The following is a 14,834-nucleotide window of genomic DNA, read 5'->3' as shown; positions in this document are numbered from 1 at the left end:
CATCCCATCCACCACCTTAAACATTCATTCCATTCATCACCAGTACACAGTGGCAGAAGTGTGTACCATTTATAAGATTCTCTGTAGCAAACAACCAAGGTTTCTTCGGCAGTATCTTCCAAACCCGTGACCTCTCCAACCAAGAAGAACAAGGGCAGCAAACACATGGGAATACCATCATCAGCAATCCTAGCTCCAAATCACACAAACCTGAATTTGGCTTATACAGCCATTCCTTCACTGTCACTGGGTCAAAGTCCTGGAACTGCCTACCTAACAGCACTACATGGACTACAGTGGTTCAAGGCAGTGGCTGACCATCACTTTCTTAAGGGAAAATAGGGAGGGACAATAAATGCCAGCTTTGCCTGCATCACAGGAATGATCAAATGCATTTTAAAAAGTGAGCGTGTATACTGTGTTGGTCTGACCAACATGCATGACATTACTTTAGGTATTTCTTGCCTATTCCACTTGACTATTCCAATGTTTCCCTGGTCAGACTCTCATCTTCTACCCGCAATGAACTTGAGCTCATGTAAAACTCTGCTGCACTTATCGCAAATCCCATTCACCCCCCAGGCTCATTGACCTACTTTGCTTCATGGTCCACCAACACCTTGATCTTAAGGGTAAACAGGCGTGAGGTGGAGATGGTGCCTTTGACCAAGAGTCTGCTTTCCCTGTCCGGTTGGAGCATTCGTCAAATTGTAACAAGACAAGCCCACCACAAATCTGGTCCTGACTTTCATGACAAGTATGGAAATGCTGTCCTTGTAAGAGGATTAGCATCCTGTGTTGCAGTCTGGGGTTAGGTTGTGACGCAGACTGGGCTCACATGGAACGTGTCTCCCATTGGCAAGATCACCCCTCAAAATTGGAGGGAAGACTAGAGGAATGGACCAAGCGTTTGCAAGAAATTGAGTACAGATGGGCTGGATTGCAAATTTGCTTCTAGCTCATGGCTTCTACTGTATTGATTATCTCTATATATTGGGTCTCATAGTAAATCAATAAATTATAGAAACTTTAAAAAAAAACACCTTGATCTTAAAAATTCTCATTGTTATATTGATGACTCTCCGCAGTCTCATCCCTTCCTGTCTGAACTGGCAGTGTGAACGCAGTGTGTTCTCTGAAATCGGTAGCGTGAGCCTGAGCTCGGTCGTGTGAGCACTCTGTACTCTGAAAGCAGTAGTGTTAGTACTGGGCCTTGTCTGAACTCTAACCTGCCTGACAATGACTGGATCACATTGCACGCTGCAGGGAACATTGAATCACGCTAGAGTTGACGCGGTCAAATTATACATTCTAGACAAACTATTGGGTGTGCCTTGTCCTCCAAAGTGATCAATCAGAAGTCTTATCTAGCTCACTTGTGTTGCAAATAGATACAGCCTAACAAAAAGATTACCTGCTCATTATTACATTGCTATTTCTGGAAGTTTGCTGGGCGCAAATTGGGGCTGTGTTTCCTGCAAAACAACAGTGACTGCACTTCAAAAATACTTCATTGGATGTAAAGCATTTTAGAATTTTCTGAGATCATGAAAGATCCTCTATCTGTTGTTATGACACAGCAGTTGTTAAAGGCTGAGTTATTTAAAAGCCAAGAGGGAAACTTTAAACAACTGTCATAACCTATTTTCAATTGGTATGTTTGAGATGCAACTCTGAATTCAGAAATGAACCCATCAAGCCTCCAGAGGTTTTTATAGCAAACTAAATTAAACATGTATTAATTTACAACAAATTAACTACATACACATGGCTACAAATTACTACTATCATAACTTTTTAACAAATTCCCAAATTAACCTCCACTAAGGCAACAATAACCAATTGACGTAAACAGACACGAGGCAAAGCATTTTCACCTTACAAATTCAAAATAAGGTTCAATTTGGTTCCTTTGCAGACAGTTGTAGGCTTACAGCTGCTAGATATTACATGCCTCTGACGTGCACACACAAACTCCTTTCTGTTATACCCAGCCTTCCTCTTTGAATGTAAATTCTCATTGTATCACCAGGCCCTTTGAACCTCTTTCATAGTACCAATTTTATTAGTAATATAAACATTGCCTGGTGTCTCCTAGCTAGGTGCAAGGTTTCATTCCCACTCTTTGAATGCTCTATTCAACAAAATGCGAATGTACCCTCTACCTTACTGGATACATCTCAAAACTACTATACATCAAAGCACCCAGCACCCAAAGGCTAGCTGGCTTTAATCCAATTAACACACACACAGACTAAACCTCTATTTTAACCTCTATTAAAAAATAATTCCAATAACATTATATACATTAATATCGCTTCATATCCGATCGAAAAATCAACTGTCATAGTTCTAAAAGACAGCTTCGTTTTTTAATAATCCATCTCACACTATCTCTTATACTTATTACCCTATTACATTACCAGTTGCATGTATTAACATAACAATATATATACACAAATCCTTGGTATCAACAGAAATCACTCCAGTTCAGTGTTCAGGTTTTTAAAAAATGTCTAATTTTCCTTTAAGCATAAAACTCTTGATTATGCATCTGCAAATAGATTCTCTCTATCAGCAACATGTATAATCCGTAGATTAAATGGATGTAATAATAAACTCCACCTAAAAAACCTTGCACTTTTGTCTCAAGGATTACGGTCTGCATAAACAATTGTTTCTAATGAATTGTTTGCAACATAAATTTCAAAATGCTGCAATGCTAATACCAAACCCAAAGTCTCTTTTTCGATCATTGAATATCTTCTCTGTTGTACATTCAGCTTCCGCGAAAAATACCCTATCAGTTTTTCAATTCCAGTGTCATCTTTTTGTAACAGTACAGCCCCAACGCATATATATTGTCTGAATCAACAGCCAACTCGAATTGCTTGGCACAATTGGGTACTGCCAAAACTGGTGCTGTAGTTAATACAGTTTTCAAACTATCAAATGACTTCTGACACTCCGGTGTCCATTGAAACTTCTTGTTCTTTTTTAATAGTTCAGTCAGTGGGGCAACCACACAGCAAAAGTTTGGTACAAATTTCCAGTAAAACCCACTCATGCCCAGAAATCTCAAAACTTCTCCTTTTGTTGTAGGCACTGGGAAATCCATGATAGCCTTGACTTTCGCATCTCTCGGAGCCACCTTACCATGTCCAGTGGTATGGCCTAGATACATAATTTGCGCTTTTGCATATTCACTTTTAGCCAAGTTCATCACCTTCTTCTAGCTTCTTGTTGTCAAGTAAATAATTCTTCCGATGCTGTAAATGCTCCTCCCATGTCTGACTGAAAACTATTAGATCATCAATTTAAGCAGCACACTTGCTTAGACCCACAATTACTTTGTTTGTCAGTCTTTGAAATGTCACAGGTGCATTCCTCATACCAAATGGCATGGCTTTAAGCTGATATAGTCCACATGACTCTCATGAATCAATTTCAGTGGTCCCCTTACCTCGTGACCATCAACTAGTTCAAAAGGGCTAAAACCAGTTGACGCATTAAGAGCGTCTCTTATAGCAAATAACAAAAATGGAATTCCTGTTTCCCAATCCTGTGGATAATCCTGAAAGTATGCTCTCATCATAGTTTTTAAAGTTTGATGCCATCTTTCCAAAGCTCCTTGTGACCCCAGGTCATAAGCTGTTGACTTAAACTGTTTTATCCCCAAACTGTTCATTACTTCCTTAAAGAGCTGTGACTAGAAATTTGACCCCTGATCTGATTCTATTTCCTTAGGTAAACCATATCTTTTTAAAAATTTAATTAACTCCTCCACAATCCTCTTAGTTGTAATATTTCTTAAAGGTATTGCTTCAGGAAACCTGATAAACACATCTATTATTGTCAGTAAATACTGATTTCCACTTTTAGTCTTCAGTAGGGATCCTACACAATCAATCATGACCTTGGTAAAGCTGTGGTGGAGAGAGCCATCGGCCTTCTCAAGATGCACTTCCGATGCCTGGACCGCTAAAGGGGCGCACTCCAGTACCCCACAGATTGTGTGTCGCTGGTAGTGGTTGCATGCTGCACTCTCCAAAGTCTGGCGCTGGAAAGGGGCGGCGCAGTGGACGAGGAAGACGTAGATGCAGTTGGTCCGGATGCACATGATGAGTCCAGCAGTGAGTCCAATGATGAATATGCACAGGAGAACGCTGAGGGGGTAGGAGCTGACCCGGGCATACTCCATGGAGGCAGGGACACCCAAAAGGATTTAATCAAACGAACCTTCAGCTAGCCCACCACAGATGGACCTTCAACACACGCCACGACTGCAAGCTCCACACTCGATACCTGAGTGCTATATTAGCCTGGATACTAACATTAACTAAGGCTCTTGTCAATAAAGCTGAATATCAAACAACTCACTCATAACATCATTGCTTCCCATCCCCTTGCAGAAGTAAGGAATCACCCTGAGGCATGGCAACATGTCAAAATTTATTGAGGGAACAAATGTAACTTCATAAAGCAAAAGAAGAAAGGTGTTGGACATCACACCAAGCCTTCCAGAAACTACTATAGGCCAACATAAAAGCACCAATGAGAAACCCATGGTGTGCCTAAGGTGCCTTAAATTTATGCTTACGGGTGCTAAGTCTAGGTGCTGCCCCCTCGCTGGCACTGGTATCTGAGACAGCCTGCTAACTGTGCTGTCCTGTTGGCCTCGATGACCTTGACGGATGTCCTCTGGCCTGTGGAACATTTGATGGCCCCGTCTGGGAGGGAGCGGCCAGTGCCACAGCTGACTCCTCCCCAGTCGACGCAACCTCATCGGATGCCACGGTCACTGGCAGACGGACGGAGGAGATACCGCCCTCATCCGGAGTGTCCTGACAGGACCCCACAGAGATGATAGGCAGCTGCTGCGCCGACATGAGGTCGCTTCGGACCTCCCTGCTCACCGTAGATGGATGGGCACTGAGCTGGGATACTTGGTGCCCGAATCATCTCCCACACTGGCACTGACCAGCTGAGGTCAATGCCGCTGTGAGGGCTTGCAGGTCTGAGTGCAACCCCAGAAGGTCATGATTGGTCTCTAGGAGGAGCCTCTCCATGAGAATCACCACTCTCTCCATAGAGGAAGCATGGCGCTCAGCCATGAGGCTCATTGCATCGGTGATGCTCCGCATGGACTCCTCAAGCACGGGCACCATGCCACGCACAGCCTCATGTATCTCCGCCAGATCCTCCCGCATACTCCACTGCACTTCCAGTGTTCGCTGCCTCACGGACTCCAGAGGCATGTTATCAGTCACCGACCAAGCATGTACCTGGTCCCCACCAGTCCTTCGACTGCTGGTGCCCTGGGCAATCTCTGTCTCTGCCTGCACCTCAAGCTAGTCTGAAGTGCCCTCACCACTGTGCCCCAGGACACCAGCCAAATATCTAATTCCCACCGAGGTGCTAGTATCTACGCTGGTGCCTGCCTGGCTGAGATGGTGTGACACTGGTGAGTGGATTTCCTGTGGGGCCTATGGGGTGAGAGGTGGGCCTTTTGCCTCCTCCTCCCAGCCCTGCTCCAGTGATGCTGAAAGGAAGAAAAAGGACATTTGGTTAGTTACAGTGCAGGCAATGTCAAAGCTCCCCTGGATCATTATGCGCTCATCCTTCCATAATCAATGGTCAACCCATGTTGCTAACTTCAATCACCGAGCATTCAGCAGTGCCATGGCTGCTGGGACACACATGGTGACCTGAGTGCTCGCCAAACATACCTCCCCTTAACACTCCAGCCTCACCGCCACCGGTGGACCTGAGGGCATGGCGCCTCTCAAGATCCATGGCCTACCGCTTGTAAGCCGTTAGGATGGCCAACTGGGCCTGCCCCCCGCCAGTCCGCATTCGTTCAGAGGCATTGTGCGCAGTCTTCTCCTGGAAAGGAGAGAAGAGCATTGATTAGTCCAGCCTGCACCTAAATTCCCATCACATCCCTGTCACCCCAGCCAGGGTGGGACATTGCAGGACTCTGGTTCTTCATCACCCCGCAGCTGCTGCACACTCACCCAAACAAGGCAGGGCTGACCCCCACCTCCCTCCCCCCTGCCCCCCTTGCCCAGATGCTGCCTACTTCACATGTGGCACCACAAGTTGTCACTTTGCTAAGCAAGGAGGCACAAGCACGAGGAGTGCAAAGACCAGCAGATGGATTGGTGCCCCGCCAACTGAAAGCTCCCCTCCCAGCATGTTAGCACCCTGACCTCGATGTGCTTCCCAGTTCCAGCACTCTGCCTAGGTGCAGACCCTTGAGTTTCACCCCCATTCTATACTCTGGGTGTCAGTGCCACACATGCTGCGGATGCAGAACACGTCCTAGCTCAATGCTCTCAGGGTGAACTGGGCATGGGCAATATCTGCTGGCCCACCCAGCGAGGGAAACATGCCGTGAGGGATTCAATGCCATTACTGTACTCAGATTTGTCAGGGGTGGGGGGTGGGTGGGAAGGGCCGGGGGGGGAAGGGTGATAGCTGCATTAAGTGACTTGGGGCAACATGGTACTCACCCTTCCCGAGCACAGGAGATCATTGAATCTTTTGCGGCAATGGAGCCATGCGCGCCGCACCGCATCGTGGGAGTTAACACTCTCAGCCACTTCCTCCCACGCACGTTTGTTCAGGTGGGGGGGCCTCCGCCTCCCGTCCCTTGGGAGAAGGACCTCCTGCTGCGCTGCCACCTCCTCCAGGAGGGCAGCTAGGCACTCGTGGGAAAAAGGAGGGGCACACCACTCTGCTGGCCTACCCTCTGGACTTGCATCAGGCACATTGCCCCTCTGATGTGCTCTTCTGCTAGCCATTGTGAGCAACCTTGCAAAGGCTGCCAGGCCTTCACTTAAACAGACCGCCGGGTCACCATTGGACCCCGTGGTCTGTGTACGCCTGCTACCGCCTGCCCAATCCCGCTATCCACAGGAGACGTGAACTATGCTGGGTGGGCCTTAATTGACCCGCCCGTGTAAAATAGCAGCGCGGACCCGATCGCGGGTGGCGATCAGGTCTGCGCCCACTCCTGCACAGCCTGCCCGACATGGGGAAAATTCTCCCCTATAAATATTATCCTGCCAAGAGCACCCAATTGTTATGACACAGCAGTTGTTAAAGGCTGAGTTATTTAATATCCCAGAGGGAAACTTTAAACAACTGTCATAACCTATCTTCATTTGGTATGTTTGAGATGCAACTCTGAATTCAGAAGTGAACCAGCCAAGCCTCCAGAGGTTTTTATATCAAACTAAATTAAGCATATATTAATTTACAACAAATTAAACACATACACATGGCTACAAATTACTACTATCATAACTTTTTAACAAATTCCCAAATTAACCTCCACTAAGGCAACAATAACCGAGAGACTTACACAGACATCAGGCAAAGCATTTTTCACCTTACAAATTCAAAATGAGGTTCCTTTCAATTTGGTTCCTTTGCAGACAGTTGTAGGCTTACAGCTGCTCTGATCTTACATGAAGAAGGTCATACGGACTTGAAACGTCAACTCTGTTTCTCTCTCCACAGATGCTGCTAGACCTGCTGAGTTTTTCCAGCATTTTCTGTTTTTGTTTTAGATTTCCAATTTCCGCAGTATTTTGCTTTTATACACATATTACATACCTCCGCCCTGCACACGCAAACTCCTTTCTGTTATACCCAGCCTTCCCCTTTGAGTGTAAATTCTCATTGTGTCACCAGGCCCTTTGAACCCCTTTCATAGTACCAATTTTATTAGTAATATAAACATTGCGTGGTGTCTCCTAGCTAGGTGCAAGATTTCACTCCCACTCTTGAATGCTCTATTCAACAAAATGCAAATGCACCCTCTAGCTTATTGTTTACATCTCAAAACTACTATACATCAAAGCACCCAGAGTAGCTGGCTTTAATCCAATTAACACACACACAGGCCAACTTCTATTTTTAAAAAAATAACATTATATACATTAATATCTCTTCATGACTATCTATCTATCTGTCTGTCTGTCTGTCCAGCTATATCTCCCTCTCTCTCTCTCTCTCGTCATGTTGTTATAATGATATAAACACACCAATCACTCATAAGGGACTAGGGAGAAACACATTGTGTGTTCATTTATTTAGACTAGGCACATGGAAACATTTATACAAAGGTGGAAAGCTTGAGACATCAGAGTTGTGCTTTGACCTTTTCACAGGCAAATGTGAAACTAAGATTGGATCGCATGACGCACTTCCTTTCTAGTGATGTCATGTTGCTGCACCTTAATGGCATATTACGACATATTCATCTCTCTTTCTCCTTCTCTCATCTAAATCACTTTTATGCATTTTAAGTGGCTGAGGTCCAAGCACTGACCCTTTTAGCATCTCACTAGTTACAGCCTGTCAGTGCAAAAATTACCTGATTATTCCTACTCTCCGTTCTCTGTTTGTTAACCACTCCTCAACCCATGCCAAAAATACTCCATATGTAACAACCCCATGAGTGGTATATTAGCAAATGTTTTATGAAAATCCAAATGCACGACATCCGCTGGTTCCTCCTTATCTGCCCTGCTCACTACAACCTCAAAAACTCTAATGGATTTTTCAAACACAATTTCCCTTTCATAAAACTGTTGTTGGTCTTGCCTAATCACACGATAACTTTCTACGTGTCCTGTTACCAGATCCCCAATGATGGATTCTAGCTTTTTCTCTACCCTTGATGTCAGGCTAACTGGCCTATAGTTTGTTCTTTTCTCACTCCTGCGGCATTTAAGCAGCGTCTTAAAGGAAGAGAAAAAGGCAGAGAGGCAAAGGGGTTTGGGGAGGAAATTCAAGAATTTAAGACCTAGGCGATTGAAGGCATGGACACCAGTGTTGTGACGAAGGAAGTTGGCGAATGCACAAGAGACCAAAGCTGGAGGAGCGCAAATTTCTCAGAAAGTTGTGGAGCTGGAAGAGGTTGCAGAGATAGCAAGGGGTAAAGTCATGGAGGGGGTTTGAAAATTGGGATGAGAATTTTAAAATTAAGACTTGGCCAAACTGGGAGCCAACGTAAATCAGCATGCACAGCGGTAAAGGGAGAATGGGCTAGTTAGGATGCAGGAAGCAGAGAGCCATTTTGGAAAGATCTTTCATTGTAGTGCAGATAACGTTGGCAATAATCAGGCAGGCTGAACTTGTGGGATAGGCAGGATGGGCCTATTGCAAATCCTGAGTAGAAATTCCAACATGATACTGCAGGCTCAAGAAACATTTAGCCATTGTGACGACTGATCCCCGGGTGAGGTCCCCCAATTTGTTATGATCCCAGACGAGATACCCCAAATTGTTAACTTTCTGAACAGGACCCCAATTTTATTTTTCTCCTGGGTGAGGGGGAATGAGCTGGCTCCCTCCTTTATTCAGCCTCCTCGTTTGGTCACAGCTGGGTTTAATTTAAAAGGGATCCCTTCCCTCATGGATACCTTTTCCCAGTCCAAATGTATTTATGTTTTAGAAAGAGCCAATTAGTTAGGCTTTCTTGAGTCAAAGAAAGTATAAGTTAATTAGTTACTATAAACCCAGGAAAAAAGTAATAAAAACGCAACACACGTGCACACACATCAGAAATGAGAAGTTGAGTCCAAAAGTAAAAGTTAAAAAAAGATATACAAATCAGTCTTTGGCTTGTCTGTGAGGAGTAGATGGCAAAACGATGCAGCCGTAAAGTTGGGCGATTCTGGCAAAGCTGACTTTCGCAACTGAGCAGTTGGTTTGGAGACACTTGGTTCCGCAGGTTAGAAGGATTTGCCCTGTTTCCTTTTTAACTATAGCTTTGCTAACTTACCTCCAGCCAGAGAGAAAGAGAGATAGACTTTTACCTGCAAACTACAGGGATATCTATTAATGTTCTTCTGCTGTGGCCTTCACAGCGCACACTAGCACGCCAGAACTAGAACACACAGGTCAGCAGATGGATTTTTAACCTATTTTCTTGTATATTCCTGGAAGGGTAAAACAAACATGTCTTTCACCCTGAATCTGCTTTCTTTCAACTCAGACCATTTCCACATTCTGAGATATAACTCAACAGGAGGTAGTTTCTGCTGAGATGTGGTAATCAGTCTCCATTGTCTCCGCAACCACAGGAGATTAAAGTTCAGTCTTTTGTATTGTATCTCTTCTTTCAAGTGTCTCTGTCTGAAGTAGGCTTTGACACCTTTTTAGGTGTGACATTCCAGGGTCTCTGGACTAGTAGCTCAAGTATAATCCACATAGGAATTTTCCAGAAAGTGGTTGCTTTACATCCTCTGCCAGCTTTTGCTTGTATGTCTTTTTTATAAAACACATATCTTCCTTTAAAAAGTTCAATATGCCATACATAATTTGGGTCTGTGATCCACTGTCATGACACCATAGAGTACACTTTCTTGTGTACCTCTCTCGTTATTAGAGATACGCCTGTGTTTATCTTTTTACCTATCTGTGAAGGTAAGAACATAAGAATTAGGAGCAGGATTAGGCCATTTGGCCCCTCGAGCCTGTTCAATCATTCAATGTGGTCAACTCCACTTCCCCGCTGGCCGCCCATATCTTTTGATTCTCTAGACAATCAAAAAGGCTGGGTCTAACCTAGCCTTTAATATACTCAATGATGGAGCATTCACAACCTCTGAAGTAAACAACTTCAAAGCTTCACAACCCTCTGAGTAAAGACGTTTCTCCTCAGCTCAGTCTGAAATGATCGTCCTGAGGCTGTGCCCCTATGTTCTAGATTCCCAGCCGGGGAAACAAATCTCTCAGCATCTACCCTGTCAATCCCTTTCAGGATCTTGCATGTTTCCATGAGATCAGTTCTCATTCTTCTAAACTCCAGAGAATATAGACCCGATTTACTCAGCTTCTTATAGGACAACCCTCTCATTCCATGGACTAACCTAGTGAATCTTTGCTGTACCACCTCGGAGACATAAGTACATCCTTCCTAAGATATGCATATCTACATTGGAGGGCGGCAGTTTTGGGGTTAATGGTGCACCATCTCATGACTGGAAAGGCTCTGGGGAGCTGCCCTTTGTTTAAATGTTGATATGGATTCATTAAACACAACATAACCTCAAAATCCTTTGGTGAAGTTGAAAATAATCAGAGGTCCCAAAACATGACAGAGATAGAGCAATGTGTTATTTGACACATTATCGTATGTTACTAGAAGTATAATGCTGTCTGATTACAAATGGTTTATTTCAGGTGTAACAGTGGGTTAGTAATACCAAACTGCAAGCTATTAGTCAGAACAATAACGTGGTGTCAAAGTTTTCCCCTTAGCATTGGAAATTTCTTCCCCCTGCTCCCGTCCCCCAGCACCCCATCCCCCCCACCCGCCGCACCCTCCATTAATGGTTTATTGACATATATTGGTGGGAGTTAATGGAAGTGTGTTAGCTTTCTGTATCTGTGCATGTAGGAGCAAAAACAGTGTCATAATTACTGTAATCACCTAGGGACTAGCAGTACACATCAGGCCAGTTCTAATGATTGTTAACAGCACTAATGCTTCCTGGTTGGAGGGGGAGGGGCAGCAGAGATGCCTTTCATTTCATTTCTGTAGATGAGTCCCTCGATGTTCGTCAAAGAGCTGCTCTTAGCCTGCCCTGTGATTTGCAAATCTGCGTCCATAATCGATGAAGTTAAACGGATCATCTTTCAGCTGTTCCCATAGTTTCACAAGCTAATGGCAAACAAAGATTTAGGTGCCCAACGCAGACAGAATGTAAAAACAGATGTTAGGTGGAGCGATATGATCATAAGTAAAGTCATTAGAAGATGGCAGCCATGGCTCAGCGGGGTAACACTCTCACCTCTTGAATCAATAGTTCAATGAAGAGTGCAGGAGGGCATGCCAGGAGCAGCACCAGGCATACCTAAAAATGAGGTGTCAACCTGGTGAGGCTACAACACAGGACTACTTGAGTGTCAAACAGCATAAGCAGCAAGTGATAGACAGCTAACCTATTCCACAATCAACAGATCAGATCTAAGCTCTGTAGTCCTGCCACATCCAGTCGTGAATGGTGGTGGACAATTAAACAACTCACAGGAGGAGAAGGCTCCAAAAATATCCCCATCCTCAATGATGGGTAGCCCAGCATGTCAGTGCAAAAGATAAGGCTGAAAGATTTGCAACAACCTTCAGCCAGAAGTGCCAAGTAGATGATCCATCTCGGCTTCCAACAAAGGTCCCCAGCATCGCAAGTGCCGGTCTTTGGCCAATTCAATTCAGCTCATGTGATAGCAAGAAATGGCTGACGGCACTGGATACTGCAAAGGCTATGAGCTCTGACAATATTCTGGCAATAGTACTCAAGACTTGTGCTCCAGAACTTGCCGCGTCCCTAGCCAAGCTGTTCCAGTACAACACTGGCATCCACCCTGCAATGTGGAAAATTGTATACAAAAAGCAGGACAAATCCAACCCAACCAATTACTGCCCCATCAGCCTACTCTCGATTATCAGTAACGTTATGGAAGGGGTCATCAACAGTACTATCAAGCGGCACTTGCTTAGCAATAACCTGCTCATTGACGCTCAGTTTGGGTTCTGCCAGAGTCACTCAGCTTCTGACCTCATTACAGCCTTGGTTCAAACATGGACAAAAGAGCTGAACTCCAGAAGTGAGGTGAGAGTGACTGCCTTTGACATCAAGGCAACATTTGATTGAGTATGGCATCAAGGAGACCTGGCAAAACTGGAGGCAATGGGAATCAGGGGGAAACTCTCAACTGGTTGGAGTCATACCTAGCACAAAGGAAGGTGGTTGTGGTTGTTGGGGGTCAATCATCTCAGTTCCAGGACATCACTGCAGGAGTTCCTCACGGTAGTGTCCTCGACCCAACCATCTACAGCTGCTTCATCAACGACCTGGGCAGCAGACACATGGAAACACCACCACCTGTAAGTTCCCCTTCAAGCCACTCACCATCCTGACTTGGAAATATATCACCATTCCTTCACTGTTGCTGGGTTAAAATCCTGGAACTCCCTTCCTAACAGCACTGTGGGTGCACCTAGGCCGCATGGACTGCAGCAGTTCAAGAAGGCAACTCACCACCACCTTCTTGAGGGTAATTAGGGGTGAGCAACAAACGCTGACCTAGCCGGTGATGCCCACATACAAGGAAAAAAATTTTAAAAGGTGCGGTTCAGGGGTTGAAATCTCCCAGAGTTCATGCTACAGATGTTCCGATGCCTTCTGATTGCCTCAAGCCAGTGATGCGCAGATGCTGCTCTCCATTAATGTTGCCCCTGACAACTCTAATGAAACTTCAATGTGGGGCCTGCCATTTATAGAAGTTGACAAGCAAACCAAAACTATCTTTTTTTCCCATACAAGTATAAGTGCAGCCATCAGATTTGCAGCTGTAACTGGAGGAAACATTTTAAGCAGGAAGTGTTCAAGAGAGGTAGGGTGCTGCATTCCCCTCCCCCATGGACAGCTACAAACAGATGCCCACTTTGCTGGACTCAGGCAAATGTTTGCATGTGACCATGTTAATAAGATCTCAGTGGGTAGCACTCATAAGAACATTAAAAAAACATAAGAACAGGAGCAGGAGCGGACCATATGGCCCTCTTGAGCCTGCTCCACCGTTCAGTATGCTCGTGGCTGATAGTCTGTCTCAACTCCACTTTCCCACCCGCTCCCCATGCCCTTTCATTCCGCGAGAGACCAGAAGTCCGTCCATCTCACCCCTGAGTCAAAGGTTATGTGTTCAAGTCCCGCTCCAGAGACTCAAGGGTGACATCTAGGCTGACACTCCCAGTGCGGTGCTGAGGGGGTGCTGTAATGTTGAAGGTGCTATCTTTCGGACGAGTTGTTAAACCAGGGCACCGTCTGCTCTCTCAGGTGGATGGAAAACATCCCATGACGCCATTCGAAGAAGTTCTCCCCTAGATCTCGACCAACATTTCTCCCTCAACCAACACCAGATTATCTGGTCCCTATCACATTGCTGTGTTTCCTACATTACTGCAGTGGCTACACTTCCAAAAAAAAAGTCACTTGACTGTAAAGCGCTCCTCCAATTGCGAAAGGTGCAATATAAATGCAAGTTCCTTCTTTAATGTTCAGTCAGTGTAAAAGTGTTCATGTACAGAGAGTATTTTGGGGGCATTTGACTTGGGTTAAATGGGATGAATCAGTGATCCTGGTTATCTGGCGGGTGGTGTCACCAGCCACAAACCAAGAACAACTGCCCACCCCGCCCTCTACCCAAAGTGTATCCCGTTCAGCACATCACTGCAGCAAGACTGCTAAGTGACAAAATCTGCCTCTTTAAATTCAAAGCAAGTTACTCGAACTGCGCAGATCATTAATGATAACACATTTGGAACACCCTGCCTTTCATTAATTGATCGACGTGCTGCAGAGGGTGTCAGCAAAGGCTGATTACAATGGCTCAATCACGACATGAACCAATAGAATTAATTTGTTTTCATTAGAAAACTAAAGAAGAGGCATCATTCAAGCTTTGGAACTACCGACAGTGTACGTATCAGGAGGCTGGTTAACTTGGTGGGCAAATCTAGAAAATGATTAGAGCACAAGAAATTTTAAAAAAAAACAATTTAACCATTTTTTTCAAGGAATTATTTTATCCATTGTTGTCAGTCGCAACTCCACCAATCATAGCCACAGGCTGTGATTTTCCATATCACAGAGGATATGGGTGCATAAGAACATAAGGACATAAGAAATAGCCATAAGAGCCCTCAAGCTGACTCCACCATTCAATAAGAGCATCTACTACCTCAGCTTCACTTTCCCACCTGATCCCCATATCATTTGATCCCCTCGGAGTCCAAAAATCTATCGATCTCA

At 44.9% G+C, this 14,834-nt stretch overlaps 1 pseudogene; it reads left to right on the top strand.

Annotated features, from left to right (window-relative positions):
* The first annotated feature begins 630 nt into the window (after positions 1-630).
* LOC144686253 (cytochrome c oxidase subunit 7B, mitochondrial pseudogene) lies at positions 631-1,040 on the top strand (annotated as a pseudogene).
* Positions 1,041-14,834: the final 13,794 nt, after the last annotated feature.

Source organism: Cetorhinus maximus, chromosome 11 (assembly GCF_964194155.1).
Source record: "Cetorhinus maximus chromosome 11, sCetMax3.hap1.1, whole genome shotgun sequence".
Taxonomy (NCBI): domain Eukaryota; kingdom Metazoa; phylum Chordata; class Chondrichthyes; order Lamniformes; family Cetorhinidae; genus Cetorhinus; species Cetorhinus maximus.
The sequence above is the reverse complement of the archived record's forward strand: the minus strand, read 5'-3'. Positions and strand labels throughout refer to the sequence as shown.